This window comes from Lagenorhynchus albirostris, chromosome 13 (assembly GCF_949774975.1).
Source record: "Lagenorhynchus albirostris chromosome 13, mLagAlb1.1, whole genome shotgun sequence".
Taxonomy (NCBI): Eukaryota; Metazoa; Chordata; class Mammalia; order Artiodactyla; family Delphinidae; genus Lagenorhynchus; species Lagenorhynchus albirostris.
Window position 1 is genome coordinate 26,340,076 of NC_083107.1, and position 12,916 is coordinate 26,352,991.

General features: G+C 39.0%; 1 non-coding gene across 1 annotated transcript; it reads left to right on the top strand.

Moving 5' to 3' along the window:
* The first annotated feature begins 7,670 nt into the window (after nucleotides 1-7,670).
* On the top strand, nucleotides 7,671-7,773 carry LOC132532028 (U6 spliceosomal RNA). The gene has a single exon (XR_009544289.1). It is a non-coding gene; the product is annotated as a U6 spliceosomal RNA (small nuclear RNA).
* The last annotated feature ends 5,143 nt before the right edge of the window (nucleotides 7,774-12,916 follow it).

Below are 12,916 nucleotides of genomic sequence, written 5' to 3' on the forward strand. Positions count from 1 at the left end.
CTTGAAATTTGTATGGAGACACAAAAGACCCCGAATAGCTAAAGCAGTCTTGAGGGAAAAAAATGGAGCGGGAGGAGTCAGACTCCCTGACTTCAAACTATACTACAAAGCTACAGTAATCAGACAATTTGGTACTGCCACAAAAACAGAAACACAGATCAATGGAACAAGATAGAAATCCCACAGATAAACCCACGCACCTATGGTCAGCTAATCTATGACAAAGGAGGCAAGGATACACAATGGAGAAAAGACAGTCTCTTTAATAAGTGGTGCTGGGAAAACTGGACAGCTACATGTAAAAGAATGAAATTAGGACACTTCCTAACACCATACACAAAAATAAACTCAAAATGGATTCCAGACCTAAATTTAAGACTGGACACTATAAAACTCTTAGAGGAAAACATAGGAAGAACACTCTTTGACATAAATCACAGCAAGATCTTTTTTGATCCACCTCCCAGAGTAATGGAAATAAAAACAAAAATAAACAAATGGGACTTAATGAAACGTAAAAGCTTTTGCACAGCAAAGGAAACCATAAACAAGACGAAAAGACAACCCTCAGAATGGGAGAAAATATTTGCAAATGAATCATCAGACAAAGGATTAATCTCCAAGATATATAAACAGCTCATGTAGCTCAATATTAAAGAAACAAACAACCCAATCCAAAAATGAGGAGAAGACCTAAGTAGACATTTCTCCAAAGAAGACATACAGATGGGCAAGAAGCACATGAACAGCTGCTCAACATCACTAGCTATTAGAAAAATGCAAAACTACAATGAGGTATCACCTCACACCAGTTAGAATGGGCATCATCAGAAAATCTACAAACAAATGCTGGAGAGGGTGCGGAGAAAAGGGAACCCTCTTGCACTGTTGGTGGGAACGTAGATTGATACAGCCACTATGGAGAACAGTATGGAGATTCCTTAAAAAACTAAAAATAGAATTACCATATGATCCAGCAATCCCACTACTGGGCAAATACCCTGAGAAAACCATAATTCAAAAAGACACACGCACCCCAATGTTCATTGCAGCACTATTTACAATAGCCAGGTCATGGAAGCAACCCAAATGCCCATCGACAGACGAATGGATAAAGAAGATGTGGTACATATATACAATGGAATATTACTCAACCATAAAAAGGAACGAAATTGGGTCATTTGTTGAGAGGTGGATGGCTCTAGAGACTGTCATACAGAGTGAAGTAAGTCAGAAAGAGAAAAACAAATATCGTATACTAACACATGTATGTGGAACCTAGAAAAATGGTACAGATGAACCGGTTTGCAGGGCAGAATTTGAGACACAGATGTAGAAAACAAACGTATGGACATCAAGGGGGGAAAGCCGTGGGGGGGTTGGAATGGTGGTGGGATGAATTGGGTGATTGGGATTGACATGTATACACAGATGTGTATAAAACTGATGACTAATAAGGACCTGCTATATAAAAAAACAAATAAAAGAAAAAAAAAGCTATCGAAAATCACTGACCACCCTGAAACATTTTGAAACCGAAAGAACAAGGGCAAGATGGGAGAAGCAATTATTTAAGGTGCTGAAAAGTCCAGAGACAGGGACTGGACCCCAGAGAACAAAGAACAAGATGGATGAACCCACTTCAGAGACAATCGTATCATGCATTGCTCACGTCAAGGATCTGAAAACCCAGGGGGCGTCTCTGATAGAGCCATCTTGGGAAGGTCAGTGTGACACCAAGTGTGTGACACCCTCCTGCTCTTCCCCATCTGTTCGTCCCGGACCCAACAACTGGAGAAGAAAGAAGAGAACCTTGATAGGCAGCAGAGTCGAGGGTGGGGTGCCTCTACCCGTCATATGACCGTGGACCACAGAGCAAGTCTGAGCTTGATGGAGGAGAAAGGGAAACAACTCTGATTAGGATATAAGATTGAAGTCTTGACTTGGACCAGACTATATTTTTCAATACCTGAAATCAGACTGTTTCTTTCTGTTAAAGTGACTTGGCAGCTATGGGATTTTTTCCAAGCTGTTATCAAGGGACAGGGAAGAAAGACACATCAAAGAAGTCAGCAGTAGGCAGAAAAGAATGTTATTTCCTCTTTGTATTCAATTAATTCAATCAAGAAAACAGTTACTTGTGGAACTAAGTGTTTACAAACCCCAATCACACTAATATTAATGCCCCCCACCGACACATAAAGTATTTTAAGAGGCATAGAGCCCACACAGAAAAGTTTGTCTGATTAGTCAGTCTGAGTCACTTACACATTCTCTAATTGAAGGAGACCAAACCCCAGGATTGAGGGTCCTGATGGTCCTACCATAATTATGTAAAAGTGGTAAAGAACATTTCCCCTAAGGAAGGGATGCTGGAAAAGAGAAACAAACAAAAAACAAACAGTGGATGGATCACAGCAGCTGACCTACATGTTTTGGTTTTGTCTCAGTTGTCAGTAATCATCTCCTTCTGTCTTTTTCATTAATCTACTTTTTAAACTTCTCCCTTGAATATTAGGATTGATTAAAGGAATCAAAGAGCAGGACATCTGTGAGGCAGAGGGAGTGTGGGGTAGACTTCAGGTCAGCGGGTTCTTCCTGGAAGCTGTATGAACTTGGGGCAAATGACCTCATAACTTTTAAGCCTTAACACTCCTTTAAAAACTTACAAAATTGACCTAACAAAGGAAAAAAAAAAGTCAACGGTCACATGAGTGACTTCAGAAGCAATTTAATTAGGTATTGGTTTTCCTTAGAGGAATAAATATATAATCTATATTATGGTGCATCCAGTGGGTTTTAAAGATAAGATCAAGAAACATGAAAGTCACCTTTTATGTTAAACAATAAAGAGATTTATATAATAGACTGCCCAGGTAATAAATAAAGGTCTAAATAGAAGGGAAAGAAAGAGGATAGAAGAGAAATAGAAACGGAGAACAAAAATTTCAAGGAAAAGGCAGAGGCAGAGACAAACACAAACAAATTACAAAGAAAGAAGTAACAGGCAGGGTGAGCGAAAGAAGCTGGGGGTGGGTGGGGAGCGGGAAATACAAGGTAATGGCTGTGTGATAGGAGCGCCATCTTGTGGCGTAAAAGGATAGTGCAGCTGATGGCTTCTGACGCCTTCTTCCTCTCTCTCAACTGTACAGAAACTGCAAACAGTAACTTCGCTTTCTTGGTACACTTGCAACGAACCAACTGAAATTAAATAGTGGGAAAAGCCCAATGTATGGACTGAGGTTTCCCAGTTTCCGAGGGGAAACAATGGCTCATAGAACATTCCAAACATTACAAAGATCAGATACACCTGAAAACGTTCAGAACAAATCTAAAAATAATGACATTTGTAAGTAAAGTTTTCTTAATATTAAGTTTCCTGTGACTTCTGTTTCATTTACCTCAATTAATTCATTTATTCATTCAACAAAGAATATTTATTGAACATATATGATGTGCCCCAAATAGCACTCTGTGGGTGGGAGATACAGCAGCTCCTGACCAATGAAGTTTCTGTTTCAGTGGAAGATAAACAATCCAGAAATAAACAAGTAAATATAAAGTGCCAATTGGGATTGGGTGCTACAGTGCTAACCAAAGCAGGATGTGGCAGATAGGAAGCATGGGGGTGAGAGAGGGCATTACTGTTTTATCTGGGACGGATAGAATGAAAATGAGCAGAGACATGAAGTGAGGGAGTGAGTCATGTGGCTTTAGGGGGAAAACAGACCCAAAGGGGACTAAGAGACAGAGGTGCTCAGGCTGTGGAGTCAGACACACTTGAGCTAGAGTCCCAGCTTATCATTTACCAACTCTGTTACTTGATCTCTCCAAGTTTGCATTTCTTCAACTACAAAATGAGAATTAAAATGCTTTCTTTGTTATACTCTTGAAAGATCAAATGGGGATAAAATGTTGCAAAGGTTATATGCATATAAAGTGCTTTGCACAGTGCCAGGCACGTGCCTTGTATACAAAAGTGGGGGGGGAGGGATAAATTAGGAGTTTGGGATTAGCATGTACACACTACTATATATAAAATAGATAACCAACGAGGACCTACTGTGTAATACAGGGAACTCTACTCAATATTTTGTAATAACCTATAAGGGAAAAGAATCTGAAAAAGTATATATATATATATATATATATATATATATATATGAATCACTTTGTTGTATACCTGAAGTTGACACATTGTAAATCAACTATCTTTCAATTTAAAAAAACCCAATAAACATTAGCTATTACCTATGTCAGTTTTTTTTTTGTTTTTTTTTTTGTGCGGTGTGTGGGCCTCTCACTGTTGTGGCCTCTCCCATTGCGGAGCACAGGCTCCGGACGCGCAGTCTCAGCCGCCATGGCTCACGCGCCCTGCCTCTCCGCGGCATGTGGGATCTTCCAGGACCGGGGCATGACCCCGTGTCCCCTGCATCGGCAGGCGGACTCTCAACCACTGCGCCACCAGGGAAGCCCCCTATGCCAGTTTTGATCCATGTGACATTATAGACACAGATTTGAAAACACCTTGATTCTTACGTTTTTATGGGATTGTTCAATAATAATAGCTACTATCGAGTGCTTACTCTATCCACCTTATGTTAAATCGTCACAATATGTCAAAAAGGGGTAATATTATTTCCATTTTACAGATGAGGAAACTGAGGCCCGAAGAAGTTAAGTAGCTCGCCCGTGTTCATTCATGCACAGTCTGTGTGAGCCAGAATTCAGACCCAGGCAGTCTGACTGCAGAATCTGTGTTCTTCGTCACAACAGGAAACTAGCCCTCAATTAGCTGTGCACAGAAGGCAAGTGTTGGAAGCCAGAATCTGAACCCAGATTTCTCATTTCTTCCCCTCCATGTACCTCTCATTCAGAATTACTTGATTTAATCTCTGTGATTCAAATTTGATCATTACACCCAAACTGCACCAATATGATGCCAAAACAATTGATCAGTGAAAAGTAAGATTTCAAATCACCTACCCAGTTGTTTTTCATATTAGGGGAAATAGCAACCCATTAGGGAGTTGTGAAGCCAATTTGGTCAATGGTAATCAGCTTCTTTTAAAAAAATGAAATAGGGCTTCCCTGGTGGCGCAGTGGTTTAGAGTCCGCCTGCCGATGCAGGGAACACGGGTTCGTGCCCCCGGTCCGGGAAGATCCCACATGCCGCGAAGCGGCTGGGCCCGTGAGCCATGGCCGCTGAGCCTGCGCGTCCGGAGCCTGTGCTCCACAACGGGAGAGGCCACAACAGTGAGAGGCCCGCGTACCGCAAAAATAAATAAATAAATAATAAATAAAAAAATGAAATAGATAAAATGTAAAACACCATATAGGTACACATAGTAAGGATATTTTCAAGTAAACCTTTGTTTCACGTGCGCACGTGCGCGCACGCGTCTATTTAAGTCCTCAGCACTCTGTATTGTGATGTAAAATGCATTTCTTACAGTGCGCCTCAATCTAAATAACTCAAAAAACACTGATTTAGGTGATACTCTTTAATCTTCTCAAAAAGATGATTAGTTGCTCAATTATACTTTTTGATTTCCAATCTAGCCTGTTGAAATCAGGTATGTACATCATAAGATGAATTACCAGAATGGAATTTTCATGGCTTGTTCAGATATGTTGCTGTCATGGACAAACCAAGTCTTTACCTACATGTTATCAGCAAATCTGGAACAAGAGTACAATTTTTACTCTTTAGTGTTTATTATTCTTCCCAAAGACTTGTTGGATTTTTTTTTCTTTCATTGAGGAGACAAGTCATTTTAGCCTCCAACACATACTGCCTCATTTTGCTAATCATAAAATTTATGTCACACACTGAAAAAGAATAAACAAATTACAAGCCTTAAAGAGACAGGTTGGATTTTCAACCAGTAGGTGAGCTTATATACCATATATTCAGCCATCCTCAGGCATTTTTCAAAGTTGGAAATGTCAGGCATTTATATGGTTTATTTGTAAAGCACTAACAATAATTGGAACATAATGGTCTTATTATTTGCCAAAGAAATTTATTTAAGCAATTCAAGTGGTTGAAGGTTAAGGGTGTAGAAAAATGTCATGTGACACCAAATAAAATTTTAGTACTGTTTTTGCACTTACATAACTTAGAAACACCTACTTAAAATAAATAAATAAATAGCTTCCTCCCTTATGACAAAAGTTTAATCTTAGCTCACACTTTTAGAGATATGACATAGGGCAACGGATGTTTTGATAGCTTTAGAATTTTCTGTACAAAATATGATTTGGAGCCAAAAATATCAATACTCAAAACTAATCAGTCATCAAAATATCAATCAGTTCTCGTAGTATGGACTTCGAGGCAAAAAACAAACAAAAAACAGAAAACCTTCACTGTGTCTGATATTTTAGTTCCATGGTTGGCCTTCCTTGGTGTCCTTCAGTCAGTATCAGAGAAATTTCTGAAACTGAAGAACAGAGATGATCAGAGCTCCTTCTCTACTCACCTTCCATATCACCACCATCTCTATCTAATGCTACCACTTCCACCATTACCAGACCTACAAAGTCTAGAGTCCTCTATGGGGAAAGCAATGAGTTCCTAAGTCTTGTCATCAGCCCACCAGTCTTCACGTAATAATCATTTGCTTCCCTATCTCTCTGCATCTCCACAATTCTATTCACCAACCACAGAAAAATTGATTTCCAAGAAAAGACTTAACACTTTTATGGTCCTGATTTTCCTGATCATTTCTGGTTTCGAATACTTTATCCTCCAATCCTCAGAAACAGGGTTAAAATTGTGCCACACCTCCATGGTTTGCAGCCTCTGTGACAGGTATCACTTATCGCTCTTTCCTGCTGAGCCCAGACACAGCTTCAGAATCCTCCTCAACCCTGCAACTGGGGCAACCACTAGCAGCTAAACAGAGTTGACATGAGATTGAATGTATTTGACCTTCGTGTTACACACCATCATAATGTCTAAAACCAACACTTTGACGTTCAAACACTATATCTCAGACCGTCCCTGGCATTTGAGAGGGGAACAAAAACCAATGTCAGACAACATGTTTGACTTTAAGGTTTGGAGGAAAGGGTTGCAGAATTTTGCATAATAAGGAAATGAATAGCTTCCAGGGAACAAAAATGTCCATGATTAATATGACCAAATAATGGGAAATCTAGTTCATCCCCATGTCTAGCATTTTGCCCCATTGATCAACCCAAAATCAAATCTTTTGTCAAATAAAGAGCTGTTAGTTTTTAGATTTAAACAAAATTGACACTACAGCTATGACAATGTAGTCCCTTTCTTGAGGACATTTGCAGTAGAAGTCACACCTCAAAGGGGAACCAAAGGATTTCACTTTAAAAGGATTTGACTTTAAAGAATTTCAGCCAGGAGAAAACTGGAAATCTTTGGTTATGGCAAGATAATATATGTAATATATTAATTTATGTCTTATACTAGTCTAAACTAAGGTACTTATCCCACTCTGGACTCAAAAAGGAGCCAAGCTTTCACTTTTTTCCCCATGGAAAGGGGGCAAGATCCCCACAAAAGACACAGAGTATCATCTGAAGAAAACATCTGATCTACCCAGACATCAGCATTAAGCAGAGAGGAAATAGTATTTGAGTTTCTTTTAGAAGGGATAGGTTTAATTGAAAGAACATATGTTAGAGGCTCGCTTCAGCAGCACATATATTGAAATTGGAACAGTACAGAGAAGATTAGCATGGCCCCTGAGCAAAGATGACACGCACGTTCATGAAGTGTTCCATATTTTTAGAATCTGAAAAATAATAGATATATATACATATGTATAACTGAATCACTTTGCTGTACACCTTAAGCTAACACAACATTGTAAATGAACTAGACTTCAATAAAAGAAAAAAATTGGGTAAGTTGGGTGGGGGGAGCAATTGGATCCCCTTCCCCCAATTAATGACATTAAATGTAGGAAACTGACAGGCTTCTTTAGTAAAATAAACATAACTAAGATAAATAACAGCTATGCAACATAACACACTGTGTTTGTAGTCAATGCATTTAATCGGAGTTTTTGGAGTCTTCATACTAAAGTGGAATAAAAATTGTTTTGAGGATTAGAGAGGGTATACACAAAGTCCTTAGCACGTAGTAGGTGCCCATGTAGTGCAGTCAGGGCAGCTTCAGGGTCTGATGTCTTCATGGTCATGACATCCTTTGTTTACTGATATAGCAGGTGACATTATTTGTCCAAAGTAGAGAGAGGAAAAATATATTGGTGACATGTAGGACTGTTGAGGTTGTTTCCTCAGGAATTGGTGGGTATTGATCCTACTCTAGCACCTGCCATGAAGGAAACTTACTGTCTTCAGCTGATATGAGCCCCTAGGGGATATGTTAGCATCCCATTGACACAGGGTTATTCTTCCCAAAGATAATGGGCTCAAAATGCAGAGCTAGAAAATCAAAGCCCAATGTTGATCTACCTGGCACCAATCAGTAGGTACAAATGGTGTTTAGGGAGTTTGCAGCTTTCCTATCACCCTTTAAATGACATCATATGATCAGTAAGTCTAAGTCTACCCGTATTCCAGGGAACAGAAAATCACCCCAGGTCTTTACTTCATCCTGCATTACTACATATCACCATTAGATGACAGCAGTTGGCAAATAACTGCGTAGTCCAGGCTGGGACTGATTTTTTTTTTTTTTTTTAAGGCAGAGCCGGGTCCACACTTGGGAAAGTAAAGCGTGGAAGGTGAGTCACACGAAATAGTCTTTCAATAGGCTTCAATTTTCATTTTTCTCCATTGTTCCCCATCTGATAGCCCATTTGGAAAAAAATGCCCCCTGGGTATTCAGTATGTGAGGATTCCAAAGAAAAACAGAACAATATCCCCTGAAGAACAGAATGCTGTCAAAGTGTTCTTCTATTGCTGTATCACAGGCCTTTGACTATTCAAGTGATACTGGAGGTATAAAGAAAGTACTGTAGCAAATATGGCCTTGCAGTAGGTCATGCATCTGCTTTAAGATTAGGTAAGTAATGATTTTAGGTAACTCAAGGATACATTTGGTGAAATGTTACCTAAGTAACATTTTAACATGTATAGACTTAACAAGACTTAAGTTTGCTCCCTTTGAGTGGAACCAAGGACGATGTTACAAGAGGAGAAGGGAGACATTTTCAAAAGTAAAGCTGGAACGAAATAAAATAAGGCCCGCTTGAAGAAGAAAAACAGCCAGTGTAAAAAGAGAAAAAGTGATTTATCCAAAAGATCAAAATCAGTAACTGCTGTTTCACTGATTTGGGCTGAGTTCTCTTAGCCAGCGTTCTGCTCTAATTGACCAATCACAATTGTCCCTCTGAGAGAGAAAGGAGTATGCAAATAAAGCCTATGTAGAAGCAAGGACACAACCCCTGGCTCCTATTCTCTCTGAATGAAGAGATCCACAAGTTGTCTCTGGCCTTGGGAAAGCTCTCCAGGCATTGGATGTGCTAAACACTTGAATTCCATCAACTCACCTGATACTCCCGAGGACAGCATGTTAGAAGCAGGGGTTATGGGTTGGATCCCTGGTCCGCGGAGCTAAGATCCCACACGCCTCCCAGCCAAAAAAACCAAAACATAAAACAGAAGCAATATTGCAACAAATTCAATAAAGACTGTAAAAAACAAGGAAAAAGAAATGCAGGGTCCAAGACCAAGACTCTTTCCTCCTCCAGGGCAAGACGTGGCAAAGTGAGAGGAGATAACACCAGCTGCTGAGGGCTCTGAATTTAGCGCAGGCACCTGCCCCTCTCCTCCGATAGGTGGTTCTCCATCCGGTTCCGCTGACGGAAAGAAACAGAAGAGTGGGAGGTGGAGAAACGTGGGTCCTACCCGCTGCCAAACTGAGACCACAGCCTGCAACTGTTCCCTACCACCACCCACGATGATTGGGCAGCTCACGTCTGTGTTTAGAGACAGCCATTTCTGTGCTACAACCTTGTCTGTTGTAGTAATAAAACTGCTTGCTATTTGTTTTGTTTTGAGCATCACATGGCCACTTCCATCGTAAAGTTTCTCATAGGTCTTCGCTTAATTGTTTTGGCAGACTTTGATGACTAGGATGGAGTCATCAGAATGGAGGGTTTTTTTTAAATGTCCAGCTTTATAGAGATTTAATTGACATATAACATTCTGTAAGTTTAAGGTGGCTGCCTGTTGAATTGATACATTTGTATGTTGCAGAACGATCTCCACCAAGAATGGAGATTTTTTTAAACCTATCATTCCTCCTGCATTTATTAGCTAGAATTATCCAATAAAGAATGTTCTCTCAACAATTGTTGAATTACCTGAAACAAAAGAGGCGGGGTAGATGCTTCTTTCTTACCGTCTATTTGTCTATTTTCAGAATAGTGAGCTGGTGCCCACACAACCTCCAAACTAACTTGTTGATTTTACATACTTGATGTGTTTCAAAGTGTTGTAATCATTATTTGTTTTTACATTCTTCCCAAATTTGGCCAGTGGGAAATCCTTCAAGTTGGCTCATATAATCTTGCTCTGGGGCATAATAATATACCCCTAATTCATCTCAAACACTTTCTTCCCCAGAAGTAAAATTAGGCATTTTTCTAAGGAGCCCTGTTCCCTTTAAGATGGAAGTGGTACTTAGATTTTACATTCTGGGTACCCAGAGTGATCATTTAAACTGAGTTGGTCATGCTTCTAGGCCTTTTCAGTGGACAGGACTAGGAAATTTGTAGTTTTTAGAAAGAGAAAAATAAATCATAAATACTGATATTTCTAATTCAAATCAAAGATTACAGAATTTTTACTTCAATTCTTGTATTTTGTTTGTCTTTTTTTACTCTGAAAACCTTATCTCCTAAGTGTATTAACTTAATTTCTTCGTTGCTTTATCTTGCTCTCTATATAATGGTATTTAAAATAATAATGTGAATATTACCACTAACAACTAGCTGAAAGAATTCAATCTAAAAGATCTTTTTTTAAAATTTATTTTATTGAAGTATAGTTGCTTTACAATGTTGTGTTAATTTCTACTGTACAGCAAAGTGATCAGTTATATATACATATACATTCTTCCATATTCTTTTCCATTATGGTTATCACAAGATATTGAATATAGTTCCCTGTGCTATACAGTAGGACCTTGTTGTTTATCCATTCTCTATATAATAGTTTTCATCTACTAACCCCAAACTCCCAATCCATCCCTCCCTCACCTCCCCTCCCCCTTGGCAACCACAAGTCTGTTCTCTATGTCTGTCTGTATCTGTTTCATAGAACATTTATGTAAGAGATCTTTATACTTTTTTTTGTCCTTAGGATATATCTCCCTAGGAATGTAAAATCGAAATATGTCTTTTAAAATCAGTTGAAATAATTCTTGAGATGGTTATGCCACAGAATTGATATAAAGTTAAGTTCACTTTTTTCCAGTTTATTTTAAAGTTTTAGGGCTTGTTGTGTTTTGGTTGCTTTTCTCTTTGATTTAACTTTGTTTTTAATTATGTAAAATATTTACATGATTCCAAAGTCAAAAAAACAAAATAAATTTCATAGAGAAGTCTATGTCCCCTCCATATCCTCTAATTCCGTGTTCTTTCCATCCCATTTTTAATTAATTTTTGGTTTATCCAGCTACTGAAATTGTAAATAAGTATGTATTTACTATGTCTCCTCCTTTCTTATCTAAACTATAGCATTGTGCAAACACCGTGATGCATTTTGTTTTTGTTACTTAACAATATGTCTCAGCCGTCACTCTATATTACAACGCAGAGGTCTTCCTGATTCCTTTTCACAGCTACATAATATGGCATTGTGTGGATGCTCCAAAATTTATTTAACTAGCCTCCCTTCGATAGACATTTGGGTTGTTTCTAGCTTTTTGCTAATTGGTTCTCTACATTTGTCTTATTTTGCCCTCCCAAGAGTCCAGTTGGTTTGGCTTAGTCTTATTTTATAGAAAAAGAAATTACTGCATAAGTAGTTAAGGACTTGACCAAAAGTCACAGAGTTAAGTGGGGAGGAGGGAACCAAGGATTCTCCCGCTTCCATAATTTCTGTTCTTTGCACAAATCTATATAATTCATACTTCGGTGTAAATAGCTGGTAACATCTTTGTTTTAGAGTGAGAAGGAAGGGGAGGAAGTGAGAAGCACATGCTTTAGGGTAAATTGTGGAGGAAAATTTAGCCTTAAGCTCAATGCTGGAATTTCAGGTCTCAGCCAGACTGTGGGAGGAGTATCTGAGGGAACAGCTGGCCTCTCTGGCATTGTCTCCAGTCAAAGGAATGCCACACATCCACAAGCAGGTGGGTCTATTTTTGGCAGAAAGACCTTCTCAGTGCCTGCTAAAATCACACCTTGTCCCCTTCTATCGCAGGGCACTTTGCTTTCCTGGTAAATCCACTCAAGACTCCCTTTAAAGGATATAAAACAGTCCCTTCTCGACTCTTCCCTCATCTGTGACTACCTCTTTGTCTTCTTTTGTACCCTACAGACCAGGGGGAAAATGTTACATATACTAAACCACACAGAGCAAGCCCAGTTCTGATAAGTAAACATCATTTTACAGTCTTCTTATGGGAGAAATTAAGCTGATATTTACAGGAAGACTTAAAGACTTGGAACAGAATCTTTCATTAATTTTCCCTTTTTCCATCACTCTATTTTTTAAGGGACAGTGTCAATTCTGAAGGAACATAAGCCCATATCATAATGTTATTTTAAAATGAGCATATCAAGGTAGTGCCTCATCTAAGAATATGTTTAGCCCAATCTCCTCCCACCTTCTCCTCTGCGAAATAATCATATTTAGAATAAAGCACGGAGACCACTGTAAGACAGGAGGATCAGCAGCTTTTCAACTTCAAGACACAAATCATATTCACTGCACAGTCCTTCCTAAGGCGAAACAG